Consider the following 19,107-nt stretch of genomic DNA (forward strand, 5'->3'; position numbering starts at 1 on the left):
TCCTTCTTCCTAGTTGGTCTTAGCTCAGCTGAAGCCTTTCCACCATGGTTGACTGTGCTAGCATTTGAAATATCAGTGACATAGCTTCCAGCATCACAGCAACACACAAGCCACCGGAGTATGATAAACTGATAGACATGTGGTGGATTAAAAAAAGGCAATAAGAGCCAAAACACGACCTTGAGTACATGCTACCTGAATTTGGAGACCATCTCAAGAAGAGATTTGACACATTGAACACTAACGACCTAAGACTAGACGAGTTGTGGAATGACGTCAAGGACATGGCACATCAAGAAAGCAAAAGGCCATTAAAAAGACAGGAAAGAAATAAAAAAAACAAAACGGATGTCAAAAGAGACTCTGAAATTTGCTCTTTAATGTAAAGTAGCTAAAGCAAACGAAAGAAATGATGAAGTAAGAGTTGAACAAAAGATTTCAAAGGGCAGCTCAAGAAGACAAAGTATTATAATGAAATGTACAAAGACCTGCTAGTTAGAAAACCAAAACGGAAGAACATGCTCAGCATTTCTCAAGCTGAAAGAACGGAAGAAAAAGTTCAAGCCTCGAGTTGCAATTTTGAAGGATTCCGTGGGCAAAATATTGAATGATGCATGAAGCTTCAAAAGAAGATGGAAGGAATACACAGAGTTATCGTACCAAAAAGAATTGGTCGATATTCAACCATTTCAGGAGGTAGCATATGATCAAGAACTGATGGTACTGAAGGAAAAAGTCCAAGCTGTAATAAAGACATCAGAGAAAAAACAAGGCTCCAGGAGTTGACCAAATACTAATTGAGACGTTTCAACAAATGGATGTAGTGCTAGAAGTGCTCACTTGTCTACATCAAGAAATTTAGAAGTCAGCTACCTGGTCAACCAACTGGAAGAGATCCATATTTGTGCCCATTGCAAAGAAAGGTGATCCAACAGAATGTGGAAATTATCAAACGATATCATTAATATTACACGCAAGTAAAATTTTGCTGACAATAATTCAAAAGTAGTTGCAGCAGTACATTGACACGGAACTGACGGAGGGTCAAGCTGGATTCAGAAGAGGACGTGAAATGGAAGGTATCGTTGCTGATTTCAGATGGATCTTGGCTGAAAGCAGAGAATATGAGAAAGGTGTTTAACTGTGTTTTATTGACTATGCAAAGGCATTTGACTCTGTGGTTCATAACAAATTATGGATAACATTGCAAAGAATGGGAACTCCAGAACACTTAATTGTGCTACTGAGGAACCTGTACATAGACCAAGAGACATTTGTTTGAACACAAAAAGGGGATACTGCAGGCTTTAATCTCAGGAAAGATGCGCATCAGGGTTGTAATCTCCTCCTACACTTATTCAGCCTGTATGCTGAGCAAATAATTTGAGAAGCTCGACTATATGAAGATGAATATGGCAGCAGGATTGGTAGAAGGCTCATTAACAACCTGCAATATGCAGATGACACAACCTTGCTTGTTGAAAGTGATGAGGACTTGAAGCACTTACTGATAAAGATCAAAGACTACAGCCTTCATGGATTACACCTCAATATGAAGAAAACAAAAATCCTCACAACTCAAACCAATAAGCAACATCATGATTAACGGAGAAAGACTGAAGTTAAAGATTTCACTTTACTTGGATCCACAATCAACACCCATGGAAGCAGCAGTCAAGAAATCAAAGGACATACTGCATTGGGCAAATCTGCTGCAAAATACCTCTTTAAAGTGTTAAAAAGGTGTCACTTTGAGGACTAAGGTCCGCTTGACCCAAGCCATAGTATTTTTAATCACCTTATATGTATGGAAAAGCTAGACAGTGAATAAGGAAGGCCAAAGAAGAATTGATGCCCTTGAAATATGGTTTTGGTGATGAATACTGTATATACCATGGACTGCCAGAAGAATGAATAAATCTGTCTTGGAAGAAGTACAACCAGAACGTTCCTTAGAAGCAAGGACGGCGAGACTGTGTCTTACATACTTTGGACATGTTGTCAGGAGGGATCAGTCTCTGGAGAAGGACATCATGCTTGCCAGAGTACAGGGTCAGAGGAAAAGAGGAAGACCCTCAACGAGGTAGATTGACACAGTGGCTTCAACAATGAGCTCAAGCATAACAGCAATTGTAAGGATGGCACAGGACCGGGCAGTGTTTCATTCTGTTTTACATAGGGTCACTATTAAGTTGGAACAAATCTGTCTTGGAAGAAGTACAGCCAGTGCTTCTTGGAAGCAAGGATGGCGAGACTTAGTCTCATGTACTTCAGACAAGTTATCAGGAGGGACCATTCCCTGGAGAAGAACATCATGCTTGGTAAAGCAGAGGATCTGCAAAAGAGAGGAAGACCCTCAAACGAGACAGACTGACACAGTAGTTGCAACATGGGCTCAAACACAGCAACAAATGTGAGAATGGCGCAGGACTGGGCAGTGTTTCGTTCTGTTGCATATAGGGTTGCTATGAGTCAGCACCAACTCAACTGTACCTAAAACAACAACAGATTGAATAAGTATAGAGAAAGGATACAATTCTGACCCACACCTTTCCTGCGTTTAAACCACGCAGTATCCTCTTTTTCTGTTCAAACAACTGTCTCTTGGTCTACGTACAGGTTCTTCATTAGCACAATTAAGTGTTCTGGAATTCCCATTCTTCATAATGTATCCATAATTTGTTATGATCCACACAGTAGAATGCCTTTGCATAGTCAATAAAACACAGGTAAACATCTCTCTGGTATTCTCTGCTTTCAGTCAAGAACCACCTAACATCAGCAATGATACCTCGCATTCCACATCCTCTTCAGAATCCAGCTGGACTTTCTGGCAGTCCCCTGTTGATTTCTGCTGCAAACATTTTAGAGTTATCTTCTGCAAAATTTTACTTTCATGTGATATTAATGATATTGTTTGATAATTTTGCATTCTGTTGGATTCCCATTCTTTGGAATGGTCACAAATATGGATCTCTTCCAGTCAGTTGGCCAGGTAGCTGTTTTCTAAATTTCTTGGCATAGGCAAGTGAGTGCTTCCAGTGAATCTGTTTGTTGAAACATCTCAATTGGTATTCTGTGAATTCCTAGAGCCTTGTTTTTCTCCAATGCCTTCAGTGCAGTTTGAACTTCTTCCTTCAATACCATTGATTTTTTTTCATATGGAACCTCCTGAAATGGTTAAGCTGTCAAACAATTCATTTGGTATAGTGGCTGTGTAGTCCTTTCATCTTCTTTTGATATTTCATGTGTCATTCAATATTTTGCCTACAGAATCCTTCAACATTGCCACTTGAGGGTTGAATTTTTTCTTCAGTTCTTTCAGCTTGATAAATGTCAAGTGTATTCTTCTGTTTTTGTTTTCTAACTCCAGGTCTTTGCACATTTCATTATAATACTTTGTCTTCTCAAGCTGCCCTTTGAAATCGTCTGTTCAGCTCTTTTACATCATCCTTTCTTCCATTTGCTTTAGCTACCCTACTTTCAAGAGCAAGTTTCATAGCCTTTTCTAACATTCATTTTGGTCTTTTCTTTCTTTCCTGTCTTTAAAATGACGTTTTGCTTTCTTCACGTACGATATCCTTGAGGTCTTCCCACAACTTGTCTAGTCTTTGATCATTAGTGTTCAGTGTACCAAATCTATTCTTGAGAAGGTCTCCAAATTCAGGTGGGATATACTTGAGGTATTATTTTGGCTCTTCATGGGCTCGTTTTAATTTTCTTCAGTTTCAACTTGAATTTGCATGTGAGCAATTGATAGTCTGTTCTGCAGTTGGCCCCTGGCCTTGTTCTGATTGATGATATGGAGCTTCTCCATTGTCTCTTTCCACAGATATAGTCGATTTGATTCCTGTGTATTCCATCCAGTGTGGTCCACATACATAGTCGTCACTTATGTTGTTGAAAAAAGATAAGTCATTTGTCTTGCAAAATTCAATCATGTGATCTCCAGTGTCATTTCTATCACCAAGGCCATATTTTCCAACTACCAATCCTTCTTTGTTTCCAACTTTTGCTTTCCAAAACCAAAAAACAAACAAACAAACCAACCCATCACTGTAGAGCCAATTCTGACTCATAGCAACCCTATAGGACAGAGTAGAACTGCTCCATAGGGTTTCCATGGAGCGCCTTGTGGATTCAAATGCCGTAGTTTTGGTTAGCACCCGAATCCTTAAGCACTATTCCACCAGGGTTTCCTTCGCATTCCAGTCACCAGTAATTATCAATGCATTTTGAATGTGTGTTTGATCAATTTCAGACTGCAGAAGTTGGTAAAAATCTTGAATTTCTTCATCTGTGGCATTAGTGGTTGGTTCGTAAATTTGAATAATAGTCTTATTAGCTGGTTGTCCTTGTAGGTATATGGGTATTTTCTTATCACTGATAGCGTACTTCAGGATAGAACTTGAAATGTTCTTTTTCATGATGAAGATGATGTCATTCCTCTCCCATTTGGCATTCCCAGCATAGTAGACCATATGATTGTCTGATTCAAAATGGCCAATACCAGTCCATTTCAGCTCATTAAATGCGTAAGATACTGATCTTTATGTGTTCCATTTCATTTTTAACAACCTCCAGTTCTCCTAGATTCATACTTTGTACATTCCACGTTCCGATAATTAGTGGACGTTTGCAGCTGTTTCTTCTCATTTTGAGTCATGCCACATCAGCAAACGAAGGTCCCGAAAGCTCGACTCCATGCGTGTCATTAAGGTCGACTCTACTTTGAGGAGGCAACTCTTCCCCAGTCGTCTTTTGAGTGCTTCCAACCTGGGGGCTCATCTTCCGGCACTATATCAATGTTCTGCTACTATTCATAAGGTTTTCACTGGCCAATTTTTTCAGAAGCATACCACCAGGTCCTTCTTTCTAGTCTGTTTTAGTCTGGAAGCTTAGCTGAAACCTGTCCACCATGGGTGACCTGCTGATATTTGAAATACCCAGTGGCATGGCTTCCAGCATGACAGCAACACACCAGCCACTATGGTACCACAAACTGACAGGTGTGTGGTGACATCAATGAACAGATGATATTAAAACTATGAACTAGAACCCGTGTTTCTCTTAAAATGCTAGAGATACTTCTGGAATACTATGTAGCAGTAAAAAGAAAAAAAAAGAGTGAGGTATAATTAGATAGCTACATAAACACACAATGACATGGGATGACGTTTGTGGCATATTATTAGGTGAATAAAGTAGTTTTGTAGAGCAATATGTATACTATATTCTCATTTAGAAAAAATAACTACAGGCATACAGATGAGGAGGCTCAGGTTCAGAACGAGATGCTGTAACTTCGTCTGTGGTTTTCTAAGTCCAAAGCCCATGTGGTTTTCTAAGTCCAAAGCCCATGTGGTTTCCATCCTGCTACTCTGCACTAAGCGGCCTCCCAGTGGCTCTAATAGTTGAAGATTCTGAGTAAATGGCATGTAAAAATTTTGTTGTTATTTTACTTGTCCTTTAAGAATCGGAAATAACTGAATATTCTTGTATGTGAAAAGGAAAGAGTAATAAAACGCGATTTAAGGTGAGCTATTTTGCTGGTAACCCATCCTCTTTCCTAACAGTACCAAGCTGGAATTACTACAGAGCATGTGCAAAAAATGTGCCAAGGATAACTTTATTGCAGATTTAATGGCAACCACAGCCCATTTTACTTGCCTCTGACCTATAAAACCTGGAATCCTGTATAATATGAATATTTTGTTCTTTTTTTCCCCCTTTTGGGAAGGTTGCTAAGGAAATTTACAAGGATAATGCTGGAGGATTTTATTTAGAGGGGAGAGGAGTTAGGTTTATAAAGGACTAAAAATGAGTTTAAAGAGAGAAGCTGAAATTAAGTTCCATTAAAATCCTGCTGGGTTTTGATCTGGATCACACTGATTTCATAGATAATTTGGAGACGAATCGACTCTTTACAATACTGTGTCTTCCCATCCAGAAGTGTTATGTGCCTATATGCTTTCCATTTGTTTTGGTCTGTCAATTAATTTAAAAACCTGTAAGCTGTGCTGGAATTAAAAGAAAGATTTGAAAAGATTAAAGAATCATTTCTCCAAAACTAACATTTAGATCTAGCAACTATGCCTTTGACCATTTTTGAAAGGACTGGCTTAGGTTATTATTTATGTTCACAGTGAGATCATCTTGTGCCTAGGTTTCTGATTTCAGCAGTTGTTTCAGACACACCACTGAAGACAATATTTGGCCTGATTATTGGGTCTACAAAAAATAAAGTTTTGTTAATAACAAAACCTAACATAACTTGTCTATGCAAATATTATTATAAAGTCCTGCTGCTTGTAGTTGGACCACAGGAGGAAATTATTATTGTACAAACCTGTGAAGTATGTTTAACATGAAAAGGCTTATTACACAGTCAATGAAGAACAGTTGTTTTCTGCCCTTCCATAAATAACTAATGCCAAGAGCCAGTCTGGCTATCTGTTTCGGCTTCTAGTTACCAGAGAGTGAAAGGGGTGAGGCCTAAATATCAGTGCCTGCTTAACAGAGCTGTATTTAGCTTTGAACAGTTTAATTGTCACGCTTTCAGTAAGTTCTAGGGTTGTACTTTGAATTTTTCAACTGCATTGCACGTTTCCCTAACTTTTCCATTTCTGTGTTTATATACCGTTTCCAATTGGATTGGCAGTTCTGGGTAGGACGTATTACCAAGGGAACATCATGCTGTGGCAAGCGTCCTGGTCTAGGAAGAGTCATGAGTAGGAGATACAGGTTCTGCTACTAGTGAATTGTGTTGAGTGGACAAGTCCTTTAACCTGCATCTGTTTAGTCTTCTGTAAAAAAAAAAAAAAAAGGGAGGACAATCCCCTGTCTTCCTAACTAGTAAACAATGATGCAAATGTTCTCTCTAAAATGTCAAACAGCTGGCTGGGGGAATGTTTTGCTCCGGGGTAGTAGTTCTGGGAGGAGCCCTGGTGGCACAGTGGTGAAGCCTTGGCTGCTAACTGAAAGGTCAGCAGTTCAAACCCTCCAACCACTCCTTGGAAGAAAGATGTGGCAATCTGTTTCCATAAAGATTTATAGCCTCGGAAACTCTAGGGGGCAGTTCTCCTCTGTCCTATAGGGTTGCTATGAGCTGGAGTTGACTCGATGGCAGTGGGTTTGGTTTTTCGGCAGTAGTTCTGGAGGGTTTCTGATGATGGGAAACTAAACGAGGTTTGTTTGGACCCTGAAAAAGAGAAAAAGGAGAAGCTGGAAATAGTGTAGATACACTTGGTTTCCTTTTTGAAGATGTGGTTCTTCTTTCCTCTTCTACCTGGGTGTGGTTAAATGTGGAGGAAAAGGTGAGATGTGGTAGGTGATAAAGGCAGCCAGAACGGTGCGCATTAATGAGTAGCTTATGGGATAAAGATCTGGAAAATTCAAGTAGTTTCTTATCTGATTAAAAATACACACACAAACAAAAACAGCTTCAGGCTCTAGTGATTTCTTTCCTTTGTTGTTGCTGTCTTGTGCCAACCAGTTCAATTAGACTCCTGGCGACCCTGTATCTGTTGAGCAGAACTGCTCCACAGGGATTTCTTGGCTGTAGTCTATTTTAGTCCTTACAGAAACAGATTGCCAGGCCTTTTCTTCCTTGGTGTGGCTGGGTGGGTTCGAACTGCCAACCTTTCGGTTACCTGCCAAGTGCAAACCGTCTGCACCACCCAGGGACCTTTTCTTTTCTTTATACTTTGTAAAGTCAGGGAAACTTCAGTAAGACGAGGACTCCGTGTTCGGAAGAAATTATCTAACTGAAAACGTTTGGGCTAAGAGACTGATGGTAAAGGGAATTGACAAAAGTACTCTTGATTTACAAGTTTTTTTCATTTTGATCCAACAAACTGATATATGTGCTACACTGGTCATTTGTCTCTGTTTTATTCCACAACTAGATGCTAAGTTTGCTTATGGCAAGGATGATCACCGCTTCAATTTCTTTTGTATTATCCTACTAGACATGGTGGAGGGCAGTGGTGCTCTGTATTCTGTAGGTACCCAGTGAATTATAGCTGACAAATGATTACTTATTTCTGGTATTACAGCAAGATCTCATAAAATAAGTATAACAATTAAACTTGTTGTTTGAAGTCCTGAACTTTCTGGGTCAGTCCTGAAAAAGGATGTTGCATGATTGCCACAGCAATATTTATAGACATACTATATGCAGATGTGTGGGCCCTGTTGGCAATTGGATGAGTAATCCAACTTCAGAGTAGTAACACACAAAAAGCTATAGCTCTGTGCTCTTAAATTGTGGGCTTCAACCACTAAAGTGTCACCTGGGATGATTATTAAAAATCAAATTTCTGAGCCCCACTCAGACCCGAATTAAAATATCTGGGGGTCATGGCTCCAGGGACCCACATTACAACAAACACTCCAGAAGATTCTGACACATACTAACGTTTAAGAATTTCCTAATTTAAGAATCAAATCTGAGGTATACACACAAACACACACAAATACACATATTGTTGTGTGCTGTTGGGTTGAGTATGACTCACAGTGACCCCATGTGACAGAGAAGAACTTCCCCATAGGGTTTCCTAGGCTGTTATCTTTAAGGAAGCAGATGGCCAGGTCTTTTCTCCTGAGGAGCCACTGGTGGGTTCAAACTGTCCACCTTTCAATTAGTAACCTAACGCTTAAGCATTGTGCCACCAGGGCTCATTCATATGCTATACATATATACATATGTTATAGTTGTTGTGTGCCGTGGAGTTGATTCCGACTCATAACAACCCTATAGGACAGAGTAGAACTGCTCCATAGTGTTTCCCCGGCTGTAATCTTTATGGCAGTACATCACCAGGTCTTTTTTTAAGAGGAGCACCATGGGTTCAAACCACCCACCTTTCGGTTAGCAGCCAAACGGAACTGACTGGACAGCAACGAGTTATATATGTACACACATATACTGTATGTACATATGCACATATTTGTTGTTGTTTCCTCTGGTAATTCTATGGGAAAATGGAAAATAGCAAGTTATTAAATAATGCAATAATAAAGAAATTTTCATAGAAAAAAAAGAGGCATCCGAGGTAAAGTGAAATGAAATGTCCATTACCAGCAGGAAGCAGCAGCTAGTCCACCATTATGCATCAGGGCACTGGAGTGTGACTTCTTTTGGTAATATATTCTTGGCAGCTTGTAGTGGGTCATTTGCAATTATGGTCCCTTTTGAAGTCCTGAGGCAGTTCGCTGGAATTTAATTTTTAACAGAGCAATTTCTTGAATCTTGGGAACAGTATTTGTAGGACCGGTTCATAAGCAACAATCAGGGCCAGTAAGATGTCACAATTCTGCTTTGACTTTTCCTTTTGAACTGTAGGCTCTTTTTACCAATCCACCACCGTGGAAATGTAAGGCATGAAGTAAAAACTCTGCATCGTTGTGATATTTCATTAGTGGAAGGGACCGGGGTCTTAACGCAGGGAGAGGCAAGATAAATGGCTCAGATGCAACAGCTCGGTCTTCAAGGAGCAGGATGCCTTTCTTTGGTCAAAGAGTGTTAAGATCTCTCTCTAAAGGAAGAGCAATGAAATCCAAAGATGAGTATCTATAAAGGGCGGCTGGAGGATTACCCGAGGGTAAGTTTCATCCTGGGGTGGAGTCCTGGGAACCCAGTACAGGTGCGGGATTGAGGCCGTTTTGCGCCTCACTGAAATGAGAGACAAGCGTGAGAGATTCCGAAAACACCCTTGATAACATTGCAAGCAGACCAGCTGAGGCGGCTCCAAAGCCGGACAACAACCTGCGGCGGCGAGCCCGCGGGGAGCCGTTAGTCGCCTGGGCTCCACCGCAAGGCGCCCCTCCCTGGCCGCTCGAAGGGGGCTGGGCCCCGGCTTTTCGGGGGGTGACGTAGCCGGGAAAGCGGGGGCGGGCGCGTGGGTGGGCCGAGTCCCAGTCCGCCAGCGATTCGGCGGGCGCAGCCACACCACCGCGCGCCCCCGCTCCGCCCGCCCCTCCGGGCGCGTCTTTTCCGGGCTCGCGCTGCGCCTCGCCCCGCCTCTGCCGGCTGCCGGGTGCGTGCGCGCTGCTGCGGCTTTTTCTCCGGCCTCCGCGGCGCGCCCCACCTCGCCCCAGCGATAGCGGGCACGCGGATCCTTTTCGGCAGCTTCCCGAGTGCAGGCGCCGGCTGGCTGGGAAGACGTGGTAGGCAGCGCCTGCGGTGAGTAACCCCAGCTGGTGAGGCTGTGGCCCCGGCATCCTTGCCCTGTAGCTTTCGGGGCCCCGCAGGGGCCATCGTCTTACACCTGAGCCGGGAGGAGGTTGAGTGGGCATTCCTGTTCCCCAAATCGGCTCGCTTTCTTCTTAAGCCCGGGCGGTCTGCCCGCCTGCCTCAGCCAGGGCCGGAAAGAACCCCGAGGTCATCCTACCTTTTCCTTTGCTGGGTTCTGGGCTCCTTTAGACCCTGGCCTCCCTCTTCCTGCCGCTCCCCGATGGTCCTGATTGGGGTACTGTGCTTTGCCAGGACCCTTTCAAGAGGAGCACCTCAAGTGCTTGCCAGACCTCCAAACGACCTTTAGGGCGCCCCTGGACCTCAACTCCATTTTGTCCCCTCCCAGTCTCTATCTGAGGGATAAGTGGTCGCTCTTGTCCTAGAAGCATCTGCCCTCGACTTTGAGGGATGCTCTGCCTTCCTTATCATCTTCGCTTCCATACGTTTAGGTATGTTAGAAAACGGCTGGGTTCTAGCAGAAGCATGGTCTTATTTTTTCCTGTTCTTTCCATCTACATCCTTGCCTTCAATGGGTGCTGTATATTCAGTATTAGCTTTATTCACTTCCTCTTCCTTTCATTTGAGTGCCTGAGAAGAATTGTGGCTGATGTCTATAGCACATAGAAAAATCTAGGAGAATATGATTCATTGCTTAACCCTATCAAGGGGTTACATATTTTAAATAAGACGTCATATCTCCTCATCACTCCAGTATCTCCTCCAAAGGCATTTTTTTAACCCTCTTGAAATTAATTTGCTCTTTTCACTTAAAAAGAAAAGTCAACGATTGCTCAAAGAAATGGCAGCGAGATGCAGAATAAGAGTAAAATGGTATTTGAGTGAATTCTTTTGAAAAAGTAAGCATTTTGCTTTATTGGTTAATGGTTTAATCAACGCCTCAGTTTCTTCATCTGCAAAAATGAGGATGTTGGGCTAGAGCACCACTAAGATTCCTTGTAGTGTTCTGATTCTAGAACCTCTAAATTAACGCTTTGTAACGTGTTGCAACATAACGGAGGTTTAACCTCATTAAAGTTTTATTTCCAGATTGTCGCTTGAAGTTTTTCTGTAATTTTGCTTCTAACAAGAAATAGTTTTAACTGTTCTTGATTGGCAAATGGAGGACAGAACGCCTCGAAGTACCCTTAGTGAGCATATCAACTCAAGATTTTGATAAGACTAAGGCTGCTTAAATTATAAAACAGCTCCTTTTTGATTGAGCTGCTAAAGGGTAAGGCATGTAAGACTCATCTTAGAATTAAAGCCTTCTCAGCCACTTAGATGGGGATGAAACAGTAGACTGCCATTTTAGTTGCATGATACAATCAAGTATCTTATTGTCCTGCTATGAGAAGTAATTTAACATCTACCAAAAAAATCCATGGAAGGTGTAATGCCACAATCGAAAGCTTAAGTAAATTCAGTTTATTTAGAAAAAGAAATCCCTATTTAAAACACAAACACACAAGTGTTTTAGATTAAAAGGTATATTTCTTTGCTTGAGTGTTTGGGTAGGGGCGGGGTAGATGAAGAAAGGAGAGCCTTACCCAATTCACTGAGAAGAGAAATGGATTGGGACTCTGGAGAGGCTCAGGTTCCAGTCCCAGCTCTAGCTAGTTGTGTAACCTTGAAAGACTCACTTTACCTGTCTTAGTTTTTGAATCTGTAAAGTAAGCGTCTTGATGGTTGGACAGAATGATCCAGAAATCCCCCAATTACAAATGTTATATTCTTATACTGCTTTTATATTGTTAACTTTTGCTTGAAAGTGAAATGTGTGCATTACCATGTGGTTTTTAAGGTTCATGACGTTTAGAAATTTGTAAGGGAATGTGTATGTACCGCCTTATAACTAATTGGCTAGGCACTTTAAACGAATATGCAGGCATCATTCATTCATTGACTCTCATTCAGCTTGTTCCTTTACCAAGTGCCAGGCCTTTGGGATATCACCATTAGTAAGACTGTCCCTACCCTATGAATTTATAGTCTGGGATGGTGGTGATGGAGGTGGTGGTATTGTGGAGAAACAGATATATATACAGTTTATTAACAACAACAACAGTCAAATCAGAGACATAAACAACATCCTGGGGAAGTTAAGGCTCCATAAGGGAGGGGGAGATGATTTTCATTAATTACAGCCTGTAAATTCTGTTTTTGGTATTACTTTTTTTTTTTCTTCTTCCTTGACTTCTCAATTGTTGAGCCTTTAACACAAAATTTCCACTCCTGCCACTGGCTGGTCTTATCTACCTTTTTTTTTTCTTTTTGCTTTAATTTTTTTTGTTATGAGATTGTAGATCCTAACCCTCCTGCCCCCTCCCCCATGGTAACATCTTGCATAACAGTAGTACAGTATCACAACCCGGATATGGAAATTAATCCATCCATCCACTTTATGCAAATTTCACCAGGTTTACATGCACTCGTTTGCATGTGTGTATTTAGTTCAATGCATTTTTGTCGAGTATGCAGACTTATATGACCACCACCACAGCCAAGTTATAGAATAGTTCCATCACCACAAAGATCCCTGGTGGGTTGCCCTTCTATAGCCACGGCTATCGCCCTCCCTCTCTGACTCCTAGCAACCACTAATCTATTCTCCATCTCTATAATTTTATCATTTCAAGAATGCTACGTAAATGGAATCATATACTATGTAACGTTTTGAAACTAGATTTTTAAACTCAGCATAATTCCCTAGAGATTTGTCCAGGGAACATCCTGTATCAATAGTTTATTCCTTTTTATTGCTGAGTAGTCTATGGTATGGGATATACCACAGTTTGATTAACTATTCACCCTTTGAAAGACATCTGGGCTCTTTCCAGTTTTATGACTATTATAAATAAAAGTCCTAGAAATAATTGTGCAGGTTTTTGTGTGAACGTAAATTTCTACTTCTCTGGGGTAAATCCCCAAGAGTTCAGCTTCAGGGATGTATGATAGTTGCATGTAAGGGACCACCAAACTGTTTCCCAGAGTGGATTATACCATTTTATATTCCCACCTGCAATGAATGAATGATCCATTTTCTCTGCATCTTTGCCATCAGTTGGTTTTGTGACTTGTTTTTGTTTGTTTGTTGTGACTCATTGTGATAGGTATATAGTGATATCTCCTTGTGGTTGTAATGTGCATTTCCCTGATGGCTAATGATGTTGGGCATGTTTTCACATGCTTATTTGCCATCTGTATATCCTTTTCAGTGAAATGTATCTTCATATCTTTACCTATTTTCTAATTGGGTGGTTTTCTAACTGTTGAGTTTTGAGAATTCTTTTTTTTTAGTATATCTATTTTGGGTTATATCTGTTTTTATTCTATATTTGGTAATAATGTTAATTTTAGTGATGGAAAATTCAAAACTGTTGTCCTTCACATCCAACACAATTTTTTTTTCTTAAAATGAGGTATCATTTATGTACCATAAAATTCACCAATTTTCAGTGTACATTTTTTTAAACTCCCTTTTCCCTTCCCTCTCTCTTATCCTCTGGTAACCACTAATCTTTTTTTGTCTCAACGGGTTCACCTATTCTAGATATTTCATGTAAGTGGGATGCTATGGTATTTGTCCTTTTGTATCTGGCTTATGTCACTTAGCATAATGTTTTCAAGGTTAATCCATGTAGTGGCATGTATCCGAACTTCATTACACTGTGTATCTGTATAATACTCCACTAAATGTACATACAGTCATCCCTCGGTATCTTCATGGGATTGATTCCAAGACCTCCACGTATACCGTGATTTGCGCATGCTCAAGTCCCTTATATAAAATGGCGTAGTGTTTGCGTATAACCTACACACATCCTCCTGTATGCTTTAAATCATCTCTAGATTACTTATACCTAATACAATGTAAATGCTATGTAAATAGTTGTTACAGTGTATTGTTTAGGGAATAATAACAAAAAGAAAGTCTGTACACGTTCAATACAGACTCAACCACCGTAGGCCTAACTACATAGTACACATCATATGTGATGCAAACAATGCTCAAACAACGAGTGCTGGAGAGATACTGAGGATATGTGAAATGGTGGGAGGCTACAGCTGGGTGCGCCTATATATTACGTTCTTTTAAATTTTCTGAATATTTTCAACCCGAGGTTGGTTGAGTGGTTGGTAGGATGTGGAACTCGCAGATATGGAGGGCTAACTGCATCACATTTTGCTTATCCATTTATCTGTTGATGGCACTTGGGTCGTTTCCACCTTTTGGCTATTGTGAATAATACTGCCATGAACATTGGTGTACATGTGTCTGAGTCACTGCTTTTAATGCATTTTGAGAATTCTTTATATATAATTCTAGATATTAGTCCTTTGTTCGATATGTGGTTTGCAAATATTTTCTCCCAGTCTGTTGCCTGTCTTTCTATCCTTTTCACAGGGTCTTTCGCAGAGCAAAAGTTTTAAATTTTGATGAGGTACAGCTTATCTGTTTTTTTTTTTTTTTTCATGGATCATGCTTTTGGAATCAAGGGGTGTTATGTACTTTTTAAATTTTAATTTTACTCCCTTCTGCTCTGTATAACACCCAGTGTTTCTGTAAACAATGTTAACATCCCTCACAGAAGTATTTTCTCTTTCAACAATCCTGGACCTCAAATGTATCCTGTGAACAAGTAACCTTGATGGTTTAGAGTGTGAGTACATACTTATACATGGTCTAACTACATTAAAATGGCTGCCGTTCTTTTGTGCCTTTAAAATATAATGTCTGTCTTATCAGGCTGTCAAAATAGAACATTCAAATTAATATTTTAAAATTAAAGAGACAAATACTGTGCCAAGGAAGTTTTTGGTTTCACTTTCTAAATTAAACAATATTTTGGCAAAACTGTGTAGTGGTTTAAAGAGATTTCTGGTAACTAATCCAAGGTACAAATTTGTGTTCTCGTGTAAGTATACTTTTAAAAAGTCTATTTCTGTATTTTGAGTAATGAAGTTATGAATCGTGACCATGTATTCAGTGGGCTTTTTCTACTTGGTTTTGATTGTCAGAATAATGAATAAAAGATTGTTGAATTTGACTGGGTAGATGGCATATTTTTTTTTTACAGTAGTTACTTAATGTTCATTTTAACTCTTTTAAAATGTTAGCTTTAAGGTGACTTCCAGTTTTATATTTTGAGAAGCATCTGTGCTTATAACATGAGAAGAACTTAGAGACAAAGGCTAGTGGTTAATTTTGAGAGTATTCATTTCTGTAATGTGGTCAAGTACCACATTATAGAAATTTTTTCTTCTCCAGGGAGTGTGACAGAGACCTTAGGCCTGCAAAGCCTCTTTACTACTGGGCTCTTTTAAAAAGTTCACTGACCTCTGAGATGAGGCAACCTATTGTGACAAAGGAAACTTCAACTTTACTTTGATATTTAGTACCATTTAGTTACATTTCCATGGGATATTTTGTTTTAGAAGAGTATATTCATATTCTTACCTAAGTCATTCATTCAGTAATTGTGTCTATAAGACCCTGTAGTCTAGGAGCAGTATTAAGGAATGGATGGAGACTTGGGAATGTTGTTGGGTTTTTTTTTTTTTTTTTGGTTAAGTGTGGGTTATTTCAGTGTGAGTGCAAATTTACAGGTATGACAAGTTGTAAGATTCAGAAACAGACCTATGCAGTTGTGATGACAGTTCTTTGGAGATCCAATTTTGAGCCCGAATGATAAGAGAGCCAAGCATAGCAACATTATTGTTCCTACTCCTGGAACTGCTATGTGATCTTTAAATACATGGTAGGGTGGCAGCTACCCTTTTCTAAAGTTAATACCTTCGAAAGTAAGAAGTGTTGTATGATCCTATCAAGCTGAACTGAGACTCTTAATTTATTATTCTGTTGGCACAGCTTCCTTTTTTTGTAAGTTAGAGGTTGACACTTTGGTTCTTTTAAATGCTTAAGTGTAATGTCTAAGTGGAAATTGAACTAGGATAGTTGACTATACATTTGGAAAGAAGTGGATCCCCACCTCACATCATACAAAAAAATAAATTACAAATGCATTTTTGAAAATCTAAATACATGTATTTTTAAATGTCTGGAAAACACAGGATACCATAATAAAGTTAAAAATTCAAGTAACAGACTGGGGGAAAATAGCTTCTACATATGCAGTAGAAGCTTGAATTGACTTCTACTTAACTGACTCACACGATTAAATGATATTCTTCATTTCCTTTGTAAAATACACTTTGTACTGAACACTTGTTATTAGTAGGATGTTCTCCAGTATGCCAGTGTTCCTGTGTACCCACCAGTAGAACAGATGTTTTTTATTACCATCTTAGTTATCTAGTGCTGCTATAACAGAAATACCACAAGTGGATGGCTTTAACAAACAAGAATTTATTCTCTCAAGCTTAGGAGGCTAGAAGTTCGAATTCATGGTGCCAGCTCCAGGGGATGACTCTTTCTCTCTCTTTCAGCTCTGGGAGGAGGTTCTTGTCATCAGTCTTCCCCTGGTTTAGGAGCTTTTAATTGCAGGGACCGCAGGTCCAAAGGACACGCACGCGCTCATGGCTCTTCTTGATTGGTGATAATGAGATCCCCCTGTCTCTCTGCTTGCTTCCCTTTTTTATATCTCAAAAGAGATTGACTCAAGATATAACCTAATATTGTAGATTGAGTCATGCCTTATTAACATAACTGCCCCTAATCTTGCCTGATTAATATCATAGAAGTAGGATATACAACACATAGGAAAATCACATCAGATGACAAAATGGTGGGCAGTCACACAATACTGGGAATCGTAGCCTAGCCAAGTTGACACACATTTTTGGAGGCACAGTTCAATCCATAACAATTAATAAACTTGTATGTATATGCTGGTTGTACCTGTCTTTGTGAATAAGTAATTTCATATTTTGTAACCTGATTAAATATGAGTAGGGGAGAATTAGAGGCCTTCTGTACTGAAAATTTACAGGTGAAATGATATGTCTGGGATTTGCTTCAAAATAATACTGAGGGGATGGAGGTATGGTGTGAGTAGGGATATTGAAGAAACAAAATTCAGTATGTATGGATAACTGTAGAGCCTGGGTGGTAGATCCATTAGGTTCATAATAACAAAACAAACAGTGTTTTAGAGAATTGATGAATGCTAGTTGCTAAAAAAGTTAGTATTGTCCAATTAGATGCGGGTAAGACAATTATAAAAGATTTGTGTAAAAGAAATATAAAAATCTAGAAGGACCCTGCACTCACATTGCTTTGCAAAGTTCTTTTAATTTCTTTTCCACTTTGAAGTCCTATCCTAAGAAATTTCTTTATAATCAGTGGGCCTTGAGTCAAAGAAAAAGGTTATGACCTTTTGGCTGTATACCAAAAGTTTGGTGAATGAGTGTACATTTATAACATTGAACATCAAATGAAATGTTTAAGTCATGCACATATTTTTTATGATTGTTCACCTTAATTGACCTTTTCAATTAACCAGCAGTTCCAAATTACATTACGAAAAAGGGCTTCACTGTATAACAAAAAGACTAGTATATAACAATACATGATGAAGCTCCTACAAATCAGTAAGAAAAAGATACTTATTAGAAAAAGTGCCAACACTACCTGATTTTAGAACCTGTTATACCACCACAGTAGTCGAAACAGCCTGGTACTGGTATGACAACATATACATAGGCCAATGGAACAGAATTGAGAACCCAGATGTAAATCCATCCACCTATGAACAGCTGATGTTTGGCAAAGGCCCAAAGTTCATTAAATGGGGGAAAAGACAGTCTCTTTAGCAAATGGTGCTGGTATAACTGGATATCCATCTGCCAAAAAATGAAACAGGACCCATACCTTACACCATACACCAAAACTAACTCAAAATGGATCAAAGACCTAAATATAAAATCTAAAACGATAAAGATCATGAAAGAAAAAATAGGGACAATGCTAGGAGCCCATGGTATAAATAGTATGTAAAGTGTAAATAACGATGCAGAAGCACCAGAAGAGAAACTAGATAACTGGGAGCTCCTAAAAATCAAACACACTCATCAAAAGACTTCACCAAAAGAGTAAAAAGAGAACCCACAGACTGGGAAAAAATTTTGGCTATGACATATCCAATAGGGGTCTAATCTCTAAAATCTACAAAATACTGCAACATCTGAACAATAAAATGTCAAATAATCTAATTAAAATGGGCAAAGGATGTGAACAGAAAACTTCTGTTCGCTGAAGAAGACATTCAGGTGGCTAACGGACACATGAGGAAATGGTCACAATAATTAACCATTAGAGAAATGCAGATCAAAACTAAAATGAGATACCATCTCACCCCAACAAGGCTGGCACTAATCCAAAAAACAAAGTAATAAATGTTGGAGAGGTTGTGGGGAGACTGGAACACTTATGCACTACTGATGGGAATGTAAAATGGTACGATCACTTTGGAAAACAATTTGGCACTTCCTTAAAAAGCTAGAAGTAGAAGTACCATACTATCCAGCAATCCCACTCCTGGGAATATATCCTAGAGAAATAAGAGCCATCACATGAATACACATATGCACACCCATCTTCATTGTAGCACTATTCACAATAGCAAAAAGATGAAAGCAACCTAGGTGCCCATCAACAGACGAATGGGTAAACTATGGTACATGCAATGGAATACTACGCAATGATAAAAAGCAATGATGAATTCTTGAAACATCTCAGCACATGGATGAATCTGAAGGGCATTATGCTGAGTGAGACTAGTCAGTTACAAAAGGACAAACATACGAGACCATTATAGTAAAAACTCAAGAAGAGGTTTAAACACAGAAAAAATGTTATTTGATGGTTACGAGCATGGGGAGGGGAAATCACAAACTAGATAGTAGAC

The 19,107-nt window shown here is 39.6% G+C and overlaps 1 protein-coding gene across 3 annotated transcripts in view; it reads left to right on the forward strand.

Moving 5' to 3' along the window:
• Window positions 1-10,009: 10,009 nt before the first annotated feature.
• Window positions 10,010-19,107, forward strand: part of ACSL4 (acyl-CoA synthetase long chain family member 4) — an 83,520-nt gene continuing 74,422 nt past the window's right edge. For 2 of the 3 annotated variants that reach the window (XM_049872061.1, XM_049872062.1), the window contains exon 1: window positions 10,011-10,189. The gene's annotated coding sequence lies outside the window, so the exon portion shown is untranslated. Of the gene's footprint in view, window positions 10,190-19,107 lie in introns of all 3 variants that reach the window. The other variant, XM_049872059.1, reaches the window with a different exon arrangement.

Source organism: Elephas maximus, chromosome X (genome assembly GCF_024166365.1).
Source record: "Elephas maximus indicus isolate mEleMax1 chromosome X, mEleMax1 primary haplotype, whole genome shotgun sequence".
Taxonomy (NCBI): domain Eukaryota; kingdom Metazoa; phylum Chordata; class Mammalia; order Proboscidea; family Elephantidae; genus Elephas; species Elephas maximus.